Source organism: Diachasma alloeum, unplaced genomic scaffold (assembly GCF_001412515.2).
Source record: "Diachasma alloeum isolate Michigan unplaced genomic scaffold, Dall2.0 Dall_scaffold_00603, whole genome shotgun sequence".
In the NCBI taxonomy this organism is placed as follows: domain Eukaryota; kingdom Metazoa; phylum Arthropoda; class Insecta; order Hymenoptera; family Braconidae; genus Diachasma; species Diachasma alloeum.
The window spans coordinates 466025-481113 of record NW_021680735.1 but is presented as its reverse complement, the minus strand read 5'-3'; the positions used below and the strand labels follow the sequence as shown (position 1 = coordinate 481113).

Here is a 15089-nt window from a genome sequence, read left to right as displayed (position 1 = left end):
AGGATATACAGGATATACGCAAAATTAGTCAATTATGGTAGCGAGTAATGAAACTATTTTATAAAATATATAGACCTAAATCAAGCTGATTAACGACTTTATATCAACGATTTTTATCACCAACGATATACACGACCACAATATGATACATTGAAATATCGTGCCAACAAGCCAACCCTTAATCTTCGAACATCAAAGAAAAACAAAACCGAAAACCGCCGGAGGTTCATTTCATCAAGAGAATCGATAAAAACCTCGAAAGGTAGGATGCATAAACTCTGTCTGACGCATGCTGTGTATCGTGAAAGCATTCCTGGGAAATATTCATATCACGAAGCATGAAGATAAATATTGCATGTATGGAGAGAAAAATTTCTAGTTACGAGAGAAAATTTTGTTGATTATTGAAGTCATAGTTACAAGTACAAATTTTTTAGAATTTATTTTTTTAAATAGATTTTTGGATACAGGAGTCTCTGGAACTAATCATGAAATTGCCATAAATGCAAAGTCATTTTTTCGTAGAAAAAAAGTGAATAATCAGTTTCTTAATTATAGATTATTTTATGGTGTTTTATTATTTTTAAAAATTGAATCTTCTTCAAAATTAAAGTAAAAATGGAGTTGATTTTGATTGAAGAATATCCAAGTAGTTCAGACATTTTTTTTCTGGGGGAAAATCTTCTTCAGAGTTTATAGAATAGACCAAGATTATTTTCTAGGCGCAATCAAATTGTGCCCCAATGAAATTAACTTAAATGTTCATTAGCTGTTTTTGTGAATGTACCTCATTAACGAAGCTTAGAGCTTCCACAATTTCAATCCCGAGATTGCGTTGATACACCTGTTGCTGTTCATGGTTCTTTGTTATCGTTATCATGAGTTCATAATAGCTCGTTCATACAAATTGCAGCCCTCAACCAATATATTGTTTCCCTCAAAATTCAAACTTAATAATTCCAATGGAAATTATTCTAAGCGAACATTAATCCAGAGTGAAATCAATAATATTGTTTCGTGTGCATTGGTATTGAATTAGAATTACTGATGCGCAACACCGTAGTTTGCTATTTGGATCGATGAACATGACTTGTCGAATCGATGTTTGTTGCATTTATATCCATTTCCTACAAAATGCACAACGCACGAGGGCATGTACAATTTAGAGCTCTTACGGATCCCTACACTTAACGGAAATTGCACATTAGTGAGTATCATGACTGTTGACGCAGTGAGATTAACGAGCTTTCTCGGTCTTGGTCCCCAGCCAGGAGTATCTCATTACCATATTATGGGGATGGCATATTGTCGATCCTGAAATCCCACATCCCGGTGCACTGTGAGTCTATTGAGTAAAACATCATGAGTTGAATATTAGCCGGCATCGAGGTCACATAGGATAACAGGTTTGGTAGTTGTTAGGGTAAGCATGTACCGCCCAGCTACATGCACTGATAGAAAGGATTATTGTTAACGAATGGATTTGGTTGGAGACGAGGGTCTATTCGGTCTCACCAAATGTTCATTCGTTAAGAGTTAACAAATGCACATTTGAGAAACCTTGTTTGACTCGATTTTCACTTTTCAAGTGAACCATCCGTTAACTATTAACGAATATCCATCTGGTCGTATTCAACTCTATCATTCGTTAATAGTTAGGGGAGGGCGTGCCTGTACCACTCAGCGGGTAATACCGCTCGGCCGATTTTCTCCACAACCATCAACTTGAAAATTTCTTTCTGTTCCTGATCATGAAGAATTTGATGATAGGATGCGATTGTCGGAAAAATTTCACTTTATTTACCACTTTAAATATGAAGAAACACGTAACGAAGTTTTGAGGTGTTTACAGTGCAAAATTTGTGGACTTGTAATTAAAGTTTTTGATAGTTTCAAACGCTGAATTCTCATATTAAACTGTGGTTATTCGATTCGTGGTACTTTCACGCGTAATTTGAGACCAATTCGAACTCAAAACTCCACTCATGTCAATAATTATCAACAATTTTGCTGACGCCGAGCGGAGCCGGTAATACCGCTCATAGGATCGACCACGTAGTTGCTCGACAGCACTCGAGTACAGGTTAGGTTGCGGCGCGAGCGATACGCGCAAAACCCTATGAGCGGCATTGGAATCGTGCCGAGCGGTATTACCCGACAGCGGGTAGTACCGCTCAATAGGCTCTCTCTTTTATTTTCAATCAATTTTGTGGATTCTAAGGAGAATTAGGCGTCTATACTTCGAGAATAACGAGTTCAACAGTTAAAGAAGTCTCACAAATACATTTTTTATACTCTAGTTGAAATATAAAATATAAAACTCGCATTTCCCCTTAGGTGCGCGGTACAGGCACACCCTCCCCTAATGAATCTCGTTTGGAATGAATGAATCAGTCTATCAGTGCGGAGAGAAATATTCAGTAAAAATGTGGCGCGAGCCACAAACGTATTATTATTTCGAAATTTAGTTAACGCGTCTCGAATATTCTATACCGTCATATTCGAGACGGGAATCATTCTGTTCTTGTCCCTCACCCGATTTCTGGACGATTCCCGAACCTTCCATAACAGAAGGTATTTAAACTCGCACGTACCCTGGCGAATAGCTCAATCAGTCAGCTCAGTTGANTAATGAATCTCGTTTGGAATGAATGAATCAGTCTATCAGTGCGGAGAGAAATATTCAGTAAAAATGTGGCGCGAGCCACAAACGTATTATTATTTCGAAATTTAGTTAACGCGTCTCGAATATTCTATACCGTCATATTCGAGACGGGAATCATTCTGTTCTTGTCCCTCACCCGATTTCTGGACGATTCCCGAACCTTCCATAACAGAAGGTATTTAAACTCGCACGTACCCTGGCGAATAGCTCAATCAGTCAGCTGAGTTGAGTTCAGTCCGATTCAGTCCGATACCGAAACACGATGTAAACACATCTCTTTAAATCTAAATACAAACGTCTTTATCCCACAACCACGAGTTCTTATTTCACGACCCGCACTAAACCGCCACAAAAAATTACGGAACAATTCACGTAGTCCGCAGTGGGGAATCGTTTTCCGGCAATTTTTATAGGAATGGAAGAGAAGAAATCTGAAACGTTGAGTGAATTTTCGGTTTATCACCGAACAAAGTACGAAATTGTCACGTAATTGTTGTATTGGGTCGACTTTCATGTATCGAAAAAGAGATTATTTTCGGCCGCCAATATTCTGCTACTCTGAAGGTCGAAACACTCCGACATTCCCATGATAAAATCCTATTATACATAACAACGTCAAGTTTCTCGTTGCAAGGGGCATGAGAAAATTGCTCAGATGACTAGAACCCTTTGAGGATATCTGAGATAGATAAATTTCCAATAAAGGCCCTTTGCTATTCAACATCTGAGACTGTTCATGAGCAATAAATAAGGTCCCAGACTATCTAGTCTTATTTCAAAAGATGACTCCTTGCATCTTTTCGCAGATGACTGAATCGTCATCAACAAAAATTGTAATTCTGCACTCTGTTAACGAATTAAATTGAATGAATTGAATTCATTGTTTGAATTTAATTCGTTCAATTAATTCATTGAGTTAATTGAATTAATTGTTTGAATTTATTGAATTAATTGTTTGAATTCAATTAATTCAATTCATTCACGGAATTAATTGAATCAATTGTTTGAATTCAATTTACGTCCCTTTCATAAACTTCCTCATTAGTTAGCCAACTCTCTGTGAGACTAACTCTACAGTTTTATATTGAACAAGTTTTTACGAAACTTGGCCACAATTCCTTTTGGAAACTTCTTTTCGTCGCGTTGCGTGCCCCTTCCTCACTCTAGTATTGGAAAAGTTAAGGTCATATAACACTGCAGGAAATGCAGAGAAGAGGACAGTGCTGAGGTGGATAATAGTCCATTCTAGACGACCGCCACGAAGTCCGGGGGCACATCTAAGAGAAATGGATAACAAGGACAATGCGGATCGCGACGAGCATTTTCCATGTTCGTAATTAGCAATGCATCATCTGCACGTCTCATTTTCAGAGGCATCTAGTTTTTTCATCCGGCTCATGCTCTGGGTTAATCCGTGTGATAACATAGCAGGGAAAACAGTGTCTCCAGGCAGAGAAAAGAATCGGAAGTAGATTTTACTTTTCCCGATGATTCCGACGAAAGGTGCCCCTCGCGTGAAAAAATCGGGAAAAATCCGATTTCACATTCATATCGATGAAGAATTTTCGAAAGGATCCGATTATACAGACTGTTCAGAAAATGTTTCGCGTTCAATCGGGAAAATCCCGACAATTTTCGGAACTCTCCTCAATCAATTACAGTAAACTTCTGATGGTGTAATATGGGCATGGCTGTGGGGGAAGCGAATTAGGAGAGCGTAACTGTATCAGATGAAATTAGTAGGAAAATGATTTTTTCTACAAAAAACCGTTTTTTTCATTTCAACTTCAAAATGGTCCATTTAGCCCAAAACGCCAGTATTTCTAATTCCTGTAGCCTCGAGATAATTTTATTTCGACGCATAGAATAATTTTGTACATTTCGCTGTCATTTTACCTGTTTTCTCGAGAGTTTTACCATAGAAGCACATGTTAGCGCATGCATTTTGTGAATTTTGTCTATTTCATTTCTAAATAATGAACATGAGTTGATGGATTCAAATTTGTATCAAAGTGAAGGGAATACCTTCATCTCTCAGTTTAAAAAAATCTATTTTTTTAGGCACTTGTGATTTTGGATAAACCTCCTTATGATCAGAAAATTAAACAGCGATTCAATGGTGTCCTGCCTCCGCGAGATCTTCAAGATCAATTTACATCTTTCATTCTGGAATTTAGTACACTCCAGGAAAAAATGAGCTATATCATTATCGGCCGGGGAGTTTTTTCAATTTGTTGAATATAATAAACTTTATTTAAACAAAAAAATACTCTTTGGTAGCCAACGACAACGTCAGTGAGACTGAACTTAAGTAATTTGGATACAAAATGTAAGGAAAACACAGATTTACATTTCGCTGCGTATAAACATCTCAGTGACCGTGAAAACACTTTATCCCACGCAATGGTATCGACCCAAGCCCATCGAAACCTCCTCATGCACAAACTTGAATTACGGAATTTTCCACGTTTGTGGGTAGTTCAAGTTGCGGTGGAAAATTTTAGTTAACTTGATCCCGAGCTTATCTGATCCGATGTAATTTTCCTCAAACCCAATAGACAACACCCACAGGCTATTACCGTGTGAATAATTCTTCCACCTCAACATTCTTCGAATCATCCCATCGATCTAGCAAACCAAACCCAACAATCTCAATTACATAATAATAATCCGATAAAATTTATAGTCTCCAATTCTCAATTTCTATCATTTATTCTATTCATTTTATCAAAAGACAATGGTAGAACAATCGGATTTAAGAGTATTCTTCGATTATTCGAAAAAATATAACGATTTTAATCATTTCCGGAGACACGGAAAAATTATTTTTTTTATTTCTGCACACCTAAGTTTTTTAAACATTTTTTAAATTTCTTCTCGTTAAAATCAGCAGTGAATACTTGATGGTTTAAGTCAATTCCATTCTGTCGCCAGTTCTCGATGAATATCTTAAATTCTGAAGGAGTTAGCAAAATTTTCCTAAAAATTTGTTTTATAATGAAAAGTGAAGACTATCGAAAAAGATCTCACAACAATTTCGTTATCTTTCTTAAATTCCGAGTTATTCAACAAAAACTTAACTGGGAGCTAAGTCGACTTAAAGCGATTGACCACTCTACTAATGAAATTAGATCATCAAATTCCAAAATATTCATATTCCACCCATATTCGACGAAAAAACATTGATCCCAAGTTTTCACCGACTCAAATGGGGAAAAAAAATGTTCTCGTTGTTCAAACCGATCATTCCTTTTTAAAAATTTTCAGGAATACATGGAGATGTTTCTATTACTCCAATGAGATTTCGAATGACTTTTGTTTTGTGTGTTTATTTTGATCGCAAAAAAAATTCAATATTGTAACTTGTAAATTAAGGAAAATATATATATATATATAATAAGAATAAAAAAGGATAAATTTAAATTGATCTAATTCAGTAGCGAAGTGGCAACACGGTTTATGGTTTCGGTTTTTTTTTCGATTTTTTCATGATTTATATAATGGATCATAAAACGGAAGCTTAACTTTGTTCTTTGGAGTCTCACGAACATTTTGAAAAAAAAAAAAATGAAATCGGATCAAAATTGGGGAACGAGGAACGTTTTAAAGGTAGAAAAACGAAAAACGATGTTTTCCGTGGAAGTACGGGGCAAAACCGATTGGGTCCGGGATTTTTCCCACTTTTTAACATACCTCATCATATAATTAAAGTCGCTCAATAAGTCCCTAGATCCACCGAAGACTTTCAAATTTCGCCGGGGTCCCCCCTTAAGTCGACTCATCTCCCAGTTGAGTTTTTGAGGAATATTTCGGACTGTAAGGGAGATAGCGAAATTTTCGTAATTACATTGTTTGAAATTCAGCTATTCAAACTAGTCAAACGGTCACCGGGCTCAACGAAAATCTCGAGAAACTTCGGGACCCTTCGGGGTCACATGCAGCTACGAAGAAAATCCCCGAAAAAGTCTGTAGTATCGCTCTAGCCACCGAGAGAGTCACTCTAATCACAGTACTGTATCGCCGTAACCGCTCAATCGAGTACATCACCAGAATACATCAACGCGATACATTTGAGTCTAGCGCTCCGTACAGCGTCTCTATTTAATTCAATTCAGTTATCAATTAATTCCGAGTTGACTATCAATTATTTTGAGTCAATCATCAAGTTCAATATCGAGAGAATCTCAAGTGCAGTGCATTTTTCAAACCATCATTTTTATTGACTTGTCGAGCAACTCAACAGTGTAACATTATTAATTTATCAAGACGCGTGGGTTATTCCACAATAAAGTACATCAACAGCGTGGTTTTATAATTCCGCGTGTTTTAATTTTCCACCTCCTTCCACAATTCCACTTTTCCCCAACCGGCATCTCAATTTAGCTTCAATCTCAAACATACATTTTTTGTAGCTCTTAGTCAGCTCTATAAAAAAGGTTATAACAAAAATTTTGCTATCTCCCTTAGATTCCGCGATATTCACTGAAAACTGTTTAATAGTCAAAATTGACTCGTACCGTTATACCACCTCGCTACTGAATTATGAAGACGAAAAGTGAAATAAAATAAAATAAAATGAGATAGTATAAATTAATCTAGCGACGGGCGCATTACAAATATTTCAATGTCTCGACTAATTTCACGTACCGCTTACCTCTGTATAAATTCTATCGGGGGAGTGAAACACTAAAAAATTGTCTGGTAAATATTTTAGACACTTCGGCCCCTGGTGCTGAATTCTTGAGGCCAGGGTGATCCGTTGGAATGATGGAAGGATTATGGTGGCTTCATTTTCATTTCAGCTTATTCTTGGGAGACGATAGGGGGGATCTCTCACCCACTGTCTATTCAATTAGGTTCAGACGGAGCCTGACAAATTGTCATTTGAGACGAGTGGCGGCATCATTCGTTTCCAATGCCGGGGAAATTGGCGGTAGTGAGAGAAGGCCATTTTGGGGTGGATGATGAAAATTAATTGGCAGTTGGAGGGGGAATCGAGCTCTCGGAAAATGTATTTTTCTGTTTTTTCACTTTGACTGGAGTTCTCGTAATAATAGCACAACTTGAGATCGATGGTGATGGCTGTTGGGAATTTATCGAGTGAAATAAGAGTTTGATCAAGTTTCTTCTGCTGTTGTGTATCGATGAGAATGTTTATGGGATAAAGTTTTATACTCCGTGTAAGGGTTGGGGTCGAAAGAATTTACTGATGATGGAGACAAGCGAGAAGTTTCTTGTATTGTTTGGGTTATTTGGGGTTACGGGAATTCCATCCAGAGATATGATGCTTTTTATAATTAAATCAACTTAATTTGAGTCGAACGAATGGTTTTATCCAATCGGAAGAAATTGTTTTTGCCTTTTTATCCACATGAAATGAATACTTTTTTGTCAATGAAAATCAATGTTTTTTCGATCTAAATGTAAATACTAATTACACTTTTTAAAATTTTTCACTGAAATTTCTGGTAAGTCTTGAACTTTTAAGGAATTTTGTCATTGAAAATTCACAATTTCATGGAAAACTTCGTGGTGACTGTAGATTTGACTCTAATTGTTCCCGAGAAAATTAATGAGAAATCGAGAAAATTCAGGAAAACCTCTTCTTGAATTCCGAATTACTCTAAAATTTCAGAGAATCTTGAACTTTCATTGACTTTTTCTCCCTTAAATCCAATTCAACGTCTTCACAGAGAAAAAAGATACGGATAAAATTGGGTGTGCCACCGGTATTTTGCCGGGAGAGTTCATAAGATGAGTGAACACCGTGATTTTCTCTCCGGCGCACAAGAAAATGTATTTTTTTTTTTCACCTTCAATTCTACGACATTTCAACAGAATCGAATTTATGGTAAAACTCTCGAGAAAACAGATAAATGACTGCGAAATGTAAGAGATTATTCTATGCGTCGAAATAAAATTATCTCGAGGCTTCGGGAATTAAAAATACGGGGGTTTTGAGCTAAATGGACCATTTTGAAGTTGAAATAAAAAGGTTGTTTGTAGAAAAAATAATTTTCCTACTAATTTCATCTGAGACAGTTACGCTCTCCTAATTCGCTTCCCCCACAGTCATGTCCATATTACGCCATCAGATGTTTACTGTAATTGATTGAGGAGAGTTCCGAAAATTGTCGGGATTTTCCCGATTAAACGCAAAACATTTTCTGAACAGTCTGTATAATCGGATCCTTTCGAAAATTCTTTATCGATATGAATGTGAAATCGGATTTTTTCCGATTTTTTCACGCGAGGGGCACCCTTCGTCGGAATCAGCGGGACAAGTCTTGCGATCGTCAGAGTACTTTCAGTTCTTTTCCCTCCATGTTTTTTCGGAAAATTCAGCCAGATTCTTTTTCCAGTGTACTTAGAAATAAATTAATCTCTAAACACCGAATTTTTCAAATTTATTAACATTAAATCAGTAACTACCTGTTGGAATGCACCAAATAATTTTCTCCGTGTACTTCAAAAACATAAAATATTTTATTTTTCCACTTTTCTGCCACTAGTCTATGATTAGAAAAAAATTGGATTGCCACTCTAAGAATTACACCGTATAAAATTCTCCTCTTCCTCTCATTTTACCAGGGAATTGTCACAAACAATTTCTTACACGAAGAACTTCAATCCCGGGAGGGATTTTCGCAATTGTCCACGGGTCATCCGACGTCGTCGGCACTTATTTCCCCTCCCGGTGATTTAATTAAGATTGCATAATACCACAGGGCTCGCGTTGATTGCTCTTGCCGTCACTTCAGATCGATGCAACACCCAGGGGTTCTCCTCGACAGAGTTGAGGAAAAAACGCGGAAAACTTTATTGTGACACTATCCGCGGAGTTTGGAAAGTTCTCAGCACATTGTTCATTATCAGGGGAATATTTTTAGGGATGGATCATCCTGAGGTATTCTGAGGAGTATGCGCGGAAAAGGTCACGCGAATTCCCTATCGTATCATACATTTTTCATTCAGCGGAGAACCTCGACGAGATTAAATTTCAAACGTGTAATTGAAATTTTAAAAGCTAAGTGGAGATTTCCAGTGGATGCTGAAATCCTCCTGTCTTTTATAGTCGGAAGAGCTCGTTTCTATTGAAATCAATGGGGGCAGATGAAAATTGTTTTTTGATGGTTCATGACTAATAATTTTTAGCTGTTATGCAACTCCTCACGTTTGTCAACACACTGTTAGTTTTGTTTGACATTTTCCGTACCATTTTTCCCAGGAATACGGGAAAAATAAAGAAAAAATTTACTCTCAATTAGTTTTTGGAATATTGGCATTTCAATCCTTATTTTTCAAGATGCAAACATTTCCATAAAGCATCGTATAGATACTTGGCATACCAATTCATACACTCACATTCTCATATTTGAATTCAATGATTATATTTACAACATCAAAACAACAAAACTCAATTTTAATGGAAATTTTTTTGTTGGAGATTTTTTTTGACTGGATTTTTTTTGTGAAAAAATTGCAACAACAATCGGAAAAATTCAGTCAACAAAATCTGCAACAAAAGAATTTACAATCAAAAACGCATTTAACCAAGGCAGTGTCACCTTTCTGACTCTCGTGACCTTAGTGACTCCTTTTTTGTGGCCCTTGTGACCTTACCTTAAGTTGGGAGAGCACCTGATACATAATTGGAAGGTCCCGGGTTCAAATTTCAGTCTGGAGTTTCGAATTTTTTCAGGTAATTTGTCTTGTCAACTAATATTGAGAATTATCCTGCTTCCCCTCATACCTACTTCAAAATCCTATCCAACAATATCCAGTGATGCCACAAGATGTAGAACGCTACACGGAGAGAAATATTCAATAAAAATTACCAGAAAAAAGACGTAAAAATTACGTTTCGAAACGTCATCTGGGAGCAAAGTAAAATTCAATAAAAAGTGTCAATCGTCACGTAAATTCTACGATCGGTTCCGTAAAAATTACTCATCCGTCCGACGCCTCACGGCTAGCCATGAGTCACCGTGAGGGGGAGATTTTAACAACACGTTCCGTAATTTTTCCGGAACTTTTCGTAAAAATTCTTAAACATCCAAGAATTTTCATGTTTTGAGGCATAATAAGTCTTGAAGTTTCTGTTAGATTTTACAACTTCCAGAAAAATTACGTGACTTTTTCGTATTTTTTCGGTGACAGATCCGAAAATTTACTGAACGTTTCAGATTTATTCTCTTATATCACTATAGAAATTCACTGAAAACGATTCTCGCTTGCGGATTACGTGAAATGTTCCGTAATTATTCTTGAATATTTCTCTTCGTGTATATAAACCTCCGTCTTCTGTGAAGAATCTCTATAATTCAGGAGAAATAATGGAAATGGAATTTTTTCATTATTTTTCCGGCAATCCTGGGGAAAAATGGTACGGCAAACATAAGTTAAATCGTCGCGCCAAAGAAATCGTAATCAGGCCCAATTTTTTTTTATCCACTTCACGGGTTGAACTGTTTGTCTGCGATAGATTATTCCTTTGTTTTGACAAATTGAGGCCCACTGATAGAAAGGATTAGACTGTTAAAAATTTTCGTCTGAATTTTCCGTGCCAAATTCCGGAAATTTTTATCGTGTTCAAGTTCCACTGATATTTCAGGGAATCTTGTCATTGGAAAATCAAATATTCCATTTATTTCCAGTTCACGTCATCTAAGAATCAATAAAATACTGGATTTTTCAGTTCAATTATTCTACGAATATTCAGGGAAAAATGGAAAATTTATATCATCTTGTTTTTAAATATTCATGTTCCACTGAAAATTCAATCAAGTTGTGAAATTTCATAATTGTTTTTTCCCTAAATCCAATTCAATGTCACTCTTATAAGAATTCCTAGCAAATTTTCCATGTAATTTCAAAAAATTTATAACAGTGTGGTTACTGTTAAAAAATGAATTTGATTGATGGCTGAAAGGAAGATTTGAGTTAATTTGTGACAAAATCGTAATTGAGTACAAGAAAATGTTAAAGCATGAGATTTTTCTCGGATCACGTGAGTTGAGTTGTCTGGAAGAATTATAAACGATTGATGAAAAATTCCCTGCCTCAAGTAAATACGTTTCAGATATTAGAAATTCCTCTTCTCTGCCTTACATTTCCACCAAAAAGATGCTTAAATCGTATGAAAGTTGTCGCCTAAGAAGTATTTTAAAGATAAAAACTGAAAAAGTGAAACCTACGGGGCAAAATGGATTGAATTAAACATGTTTTCCCACTTTTTTCGATGTCCCATTTGAACTAGTTCCATGGGGCAGGTTTTTCCAATTTTTTCTCGCGAATCTATGGAATGAATAAATGATCGAATTCGTCGTTGACCCCTTCGTTACGCCATCCCTGTATAGTTGAAGTGGGTGCACCGGGAGCTTGTAAATTCATTCACACATAGGAGACCCGCACACCTGATTTCGCACAAGCCTGCCTTCCACAAACTGAATTTATTTGATGACCTGGGGGAGAACCGGGCAGAGATGACGGAGCAAAGGGGTAACAGTGCAAACGCTTCGGTGAGCTCTAAACAACGAAATGGGCTGGTGTACCTCATTGCCCTGCCACTTCGGATTACGTTATTCTCCTCGGCATTGAGGAATTTCTCACATTTGTTACCGCAGCTGTGGAGGATCTTCATGCACTTCTGGCTCGCTATCAATGTTTTAGAAGGCACCCGCGAAAATTAGCAGGCATATCCCTCACGGAAAAAATATAGGGGAGGATGGGGCAAAACGGCCCCCCTTCAATCGTCAATATTTTCCGATTCAATAATCCGATTGGGATGAGTTAGAGCTCGTTTTGAAGAATGAAAAATTATCTTCAAAATGAAGTTGAAACTGGGAATTTTCACAATGTCATTCACAAGTTATTGACAATTGAAGGGGGGCCGTTTTGCCCCACCCTCCCCTATATGCGGAAAATTATATATGGAATATATGTACGATATATTTTAGATATATTTTCGGCGAAGCGGGAGGGAAATGTAACTTTGCTCCCGCCGGGACGGAAATGACATTTCTTGCGTGTACAGAGATAGTATATTGTGCATTAAGGGCGGAAAGTCATGTTTTTCCGCTCGAGGTGCACATGCTATTTTTTCACACACCTGCACGGAAAGTTCGTACTTTGCTCTCTGATGAGCGGGAGGAAAGTGAGTACTTCCCGCCCTCGGGTGGGAAGTTACTCCCTCGGGCGGAAAGTCATGTTTTGATGCACAATATACTATTATGCCACTCATGCCTGAAACTCGACGCTTCGCGTCTCGTGTCTAATTCAGCCGGTTTCAGGCTTCGTGACATAAAATTTTGTTCAGTACTTGTTGGGAAATTTCGTCCTTAACGTGTGTGGTTACATCACTCGCCTTCGGCTAATGCTGTAAACCCCACACACGTTAAAGACGAAATTGCCCCACACGTGCTGAAATATACTATTGTGCATCAAGGGCGGAAAGTCATGTTTTGCTGCCCGAGGTGCACATGCTATTTTTTAACACAGGTGTGTGAAAATAGTATATTTCTAACCTAGGGAGGGAAAATAAAGGATCCTCAGCCGCCAGTGCAATTACCAACCGAGCCGAAGGCGAGGTTGGTAAGCACGCGGCTGAGGGTCCTTTATTTTACTTCCCGTGGTTAGAACGCGATTTTCTGTCTCGGCGTAGGCCCAAAATCAGAGTTCCCTCCCGCGAAGCGGGAGGGAAATGTAACTTTGCGCCCGCCGGGACGGAAATGCAATTTTTTTTCAACAACTAAATCTATTTTTGCGACAAAAAATTTTCATTCCGGCGCACTCTCTGCACGTTTGGCACAAAAAAATCCTTTTTTTGATAATTTTCAAAAAACTATTTTCTTGGCACAAGTAAGACTTGTTTGAGAACTTTGTCGTTTTTCTCTCAGTGTAGGGAATGAAAGGGAATTGTATAATTAACGGCACTATACTACCGTCTTGCAATTTAGCAATGTTTCCCCACGTTAAAATGTTATTTTCATCAAAAACCTCGGCCTTCAAAATTACCATAATTATGAAAAAATGGAAATTCTATCTTCCACGGACAGGTACTTAAGCTATCCTTCATTAAAATCCGAGGTATCTTCATGCACTTCGCACTGTGCTTCCCAATGTTTGTATGTATTCCTTTCAATTCCTTCCCACTAACTCTCTTTCAAAAGATTCTCTGTGAAAATCCCCCGACAGAACTTCCCTACCACCATTCATCGTTGGTGTATGCGTGATTCGTTCAGGAACACCCTTGAAAGACTATTGAATTCAAAATAAGCGCATCTATGCATTCAAATAGAGAGCATTCCACTCGGCAACGAAAGTATTCCAAGAACGTTTTCTCAGCATCTACACAATATTACAAATATTCAAAACCATATTGCCAATAACCACATATTGCAGCGCATACCGTAAAAACAGTCGGCTAAACTTCAGGTGTGTTTCATCGACAAAAGTGAATGGACTGTAGTATATTTTTGTGATTTTATTCTTTGGCAGAGACAATTTTCAAGAAAAAAAAACAGAAAAATTAAAATGACAATGATTAGCAATGAGTATTCGTTATATAATTTTCTATTTAAAAGAGATACAAAATATTGCCGCAAAGGCTTTGTCGACATGTAATGCAAATCAGCACACGGACGAAAAACTTTAATCGAAAAACCCATCGAATTCGTTGAAAATTCTATTGAATTTCTATTGAACCGTTCTATTAGTTTTTGGACGATTCTATTGAAATGTTCAATAGAAAATATTCAGTAAAAAAAGTCAATAGAATTCAATTTTTTTATACAATTTATTCTATTGAGATATTTTCTATAGAATTTCCTCGGCTCAAAGTTTTTTCGTTTGATTTTCTTGATGAGAAGAAAATAAAAATAGAATGAAAAAAACTTAGAAAATTTGGGTCGAGCAAATTCTATAGAAAATATATGAAAAGCATAAGTTATATAGAAAAATCTAATTCTGTTGACTTTTTCTATTAAATGTTTTCTACTGAACATGTCAATAGAATCAGCCAAGAGCTAGTAGAAAGGTTGATAGAAATTCAATAGAATGTTCTAACGAATTCGATAGGGTTTTCTATTAAATTTTTTCGTGCGTGCAAGTATTATTCTCGTATTATTATTATCAATTAATAATGCTATTCATACCACCGACATCCCATGCCCTCATCGTGACTCAATATAATATTGATAGATCCACTCTTACCTCAAAAACTCCTTTTTCTTATCATTTTAATAATCGTTCATAGTAGAAAATAATTTTTTTGTTTTCTTTGTCAAATAAAAATGGCAGATGACTACATACCACTGTTTTGAAAATTGAGATATCTAGCTATCACTTCCCGTGAGGAGTTCGTGTTTTGTTATCCACCATGGAAAATGACAGCTAATAGATAATTTGCCACAGCGAATCAGAT

At 36.9% G+C, this 15089-nt stretch overlaps 1 protein-coding gene across 1 annotated transcript in view; it reads left to right on the top strand.

The window, feature by feature from the left end:
• Positions 1 to 209: 209 nt before the first annotated feature.
• Positions 210 to 15089, top strand: part of LOC107043570 (potassium channel subfamily T member 2) — a 169943-nt gene continuing 155063 nt past the window's right edge. Inside the window, exon 1 of the mRNA XM_029126494.1 lies at positions 210 to 262. The gene's annotated coding sequence lies outside the window, so the exon portion shown is untranslated. The remainder of the gene's footprint in view (positions 263 to 15089) is intronic.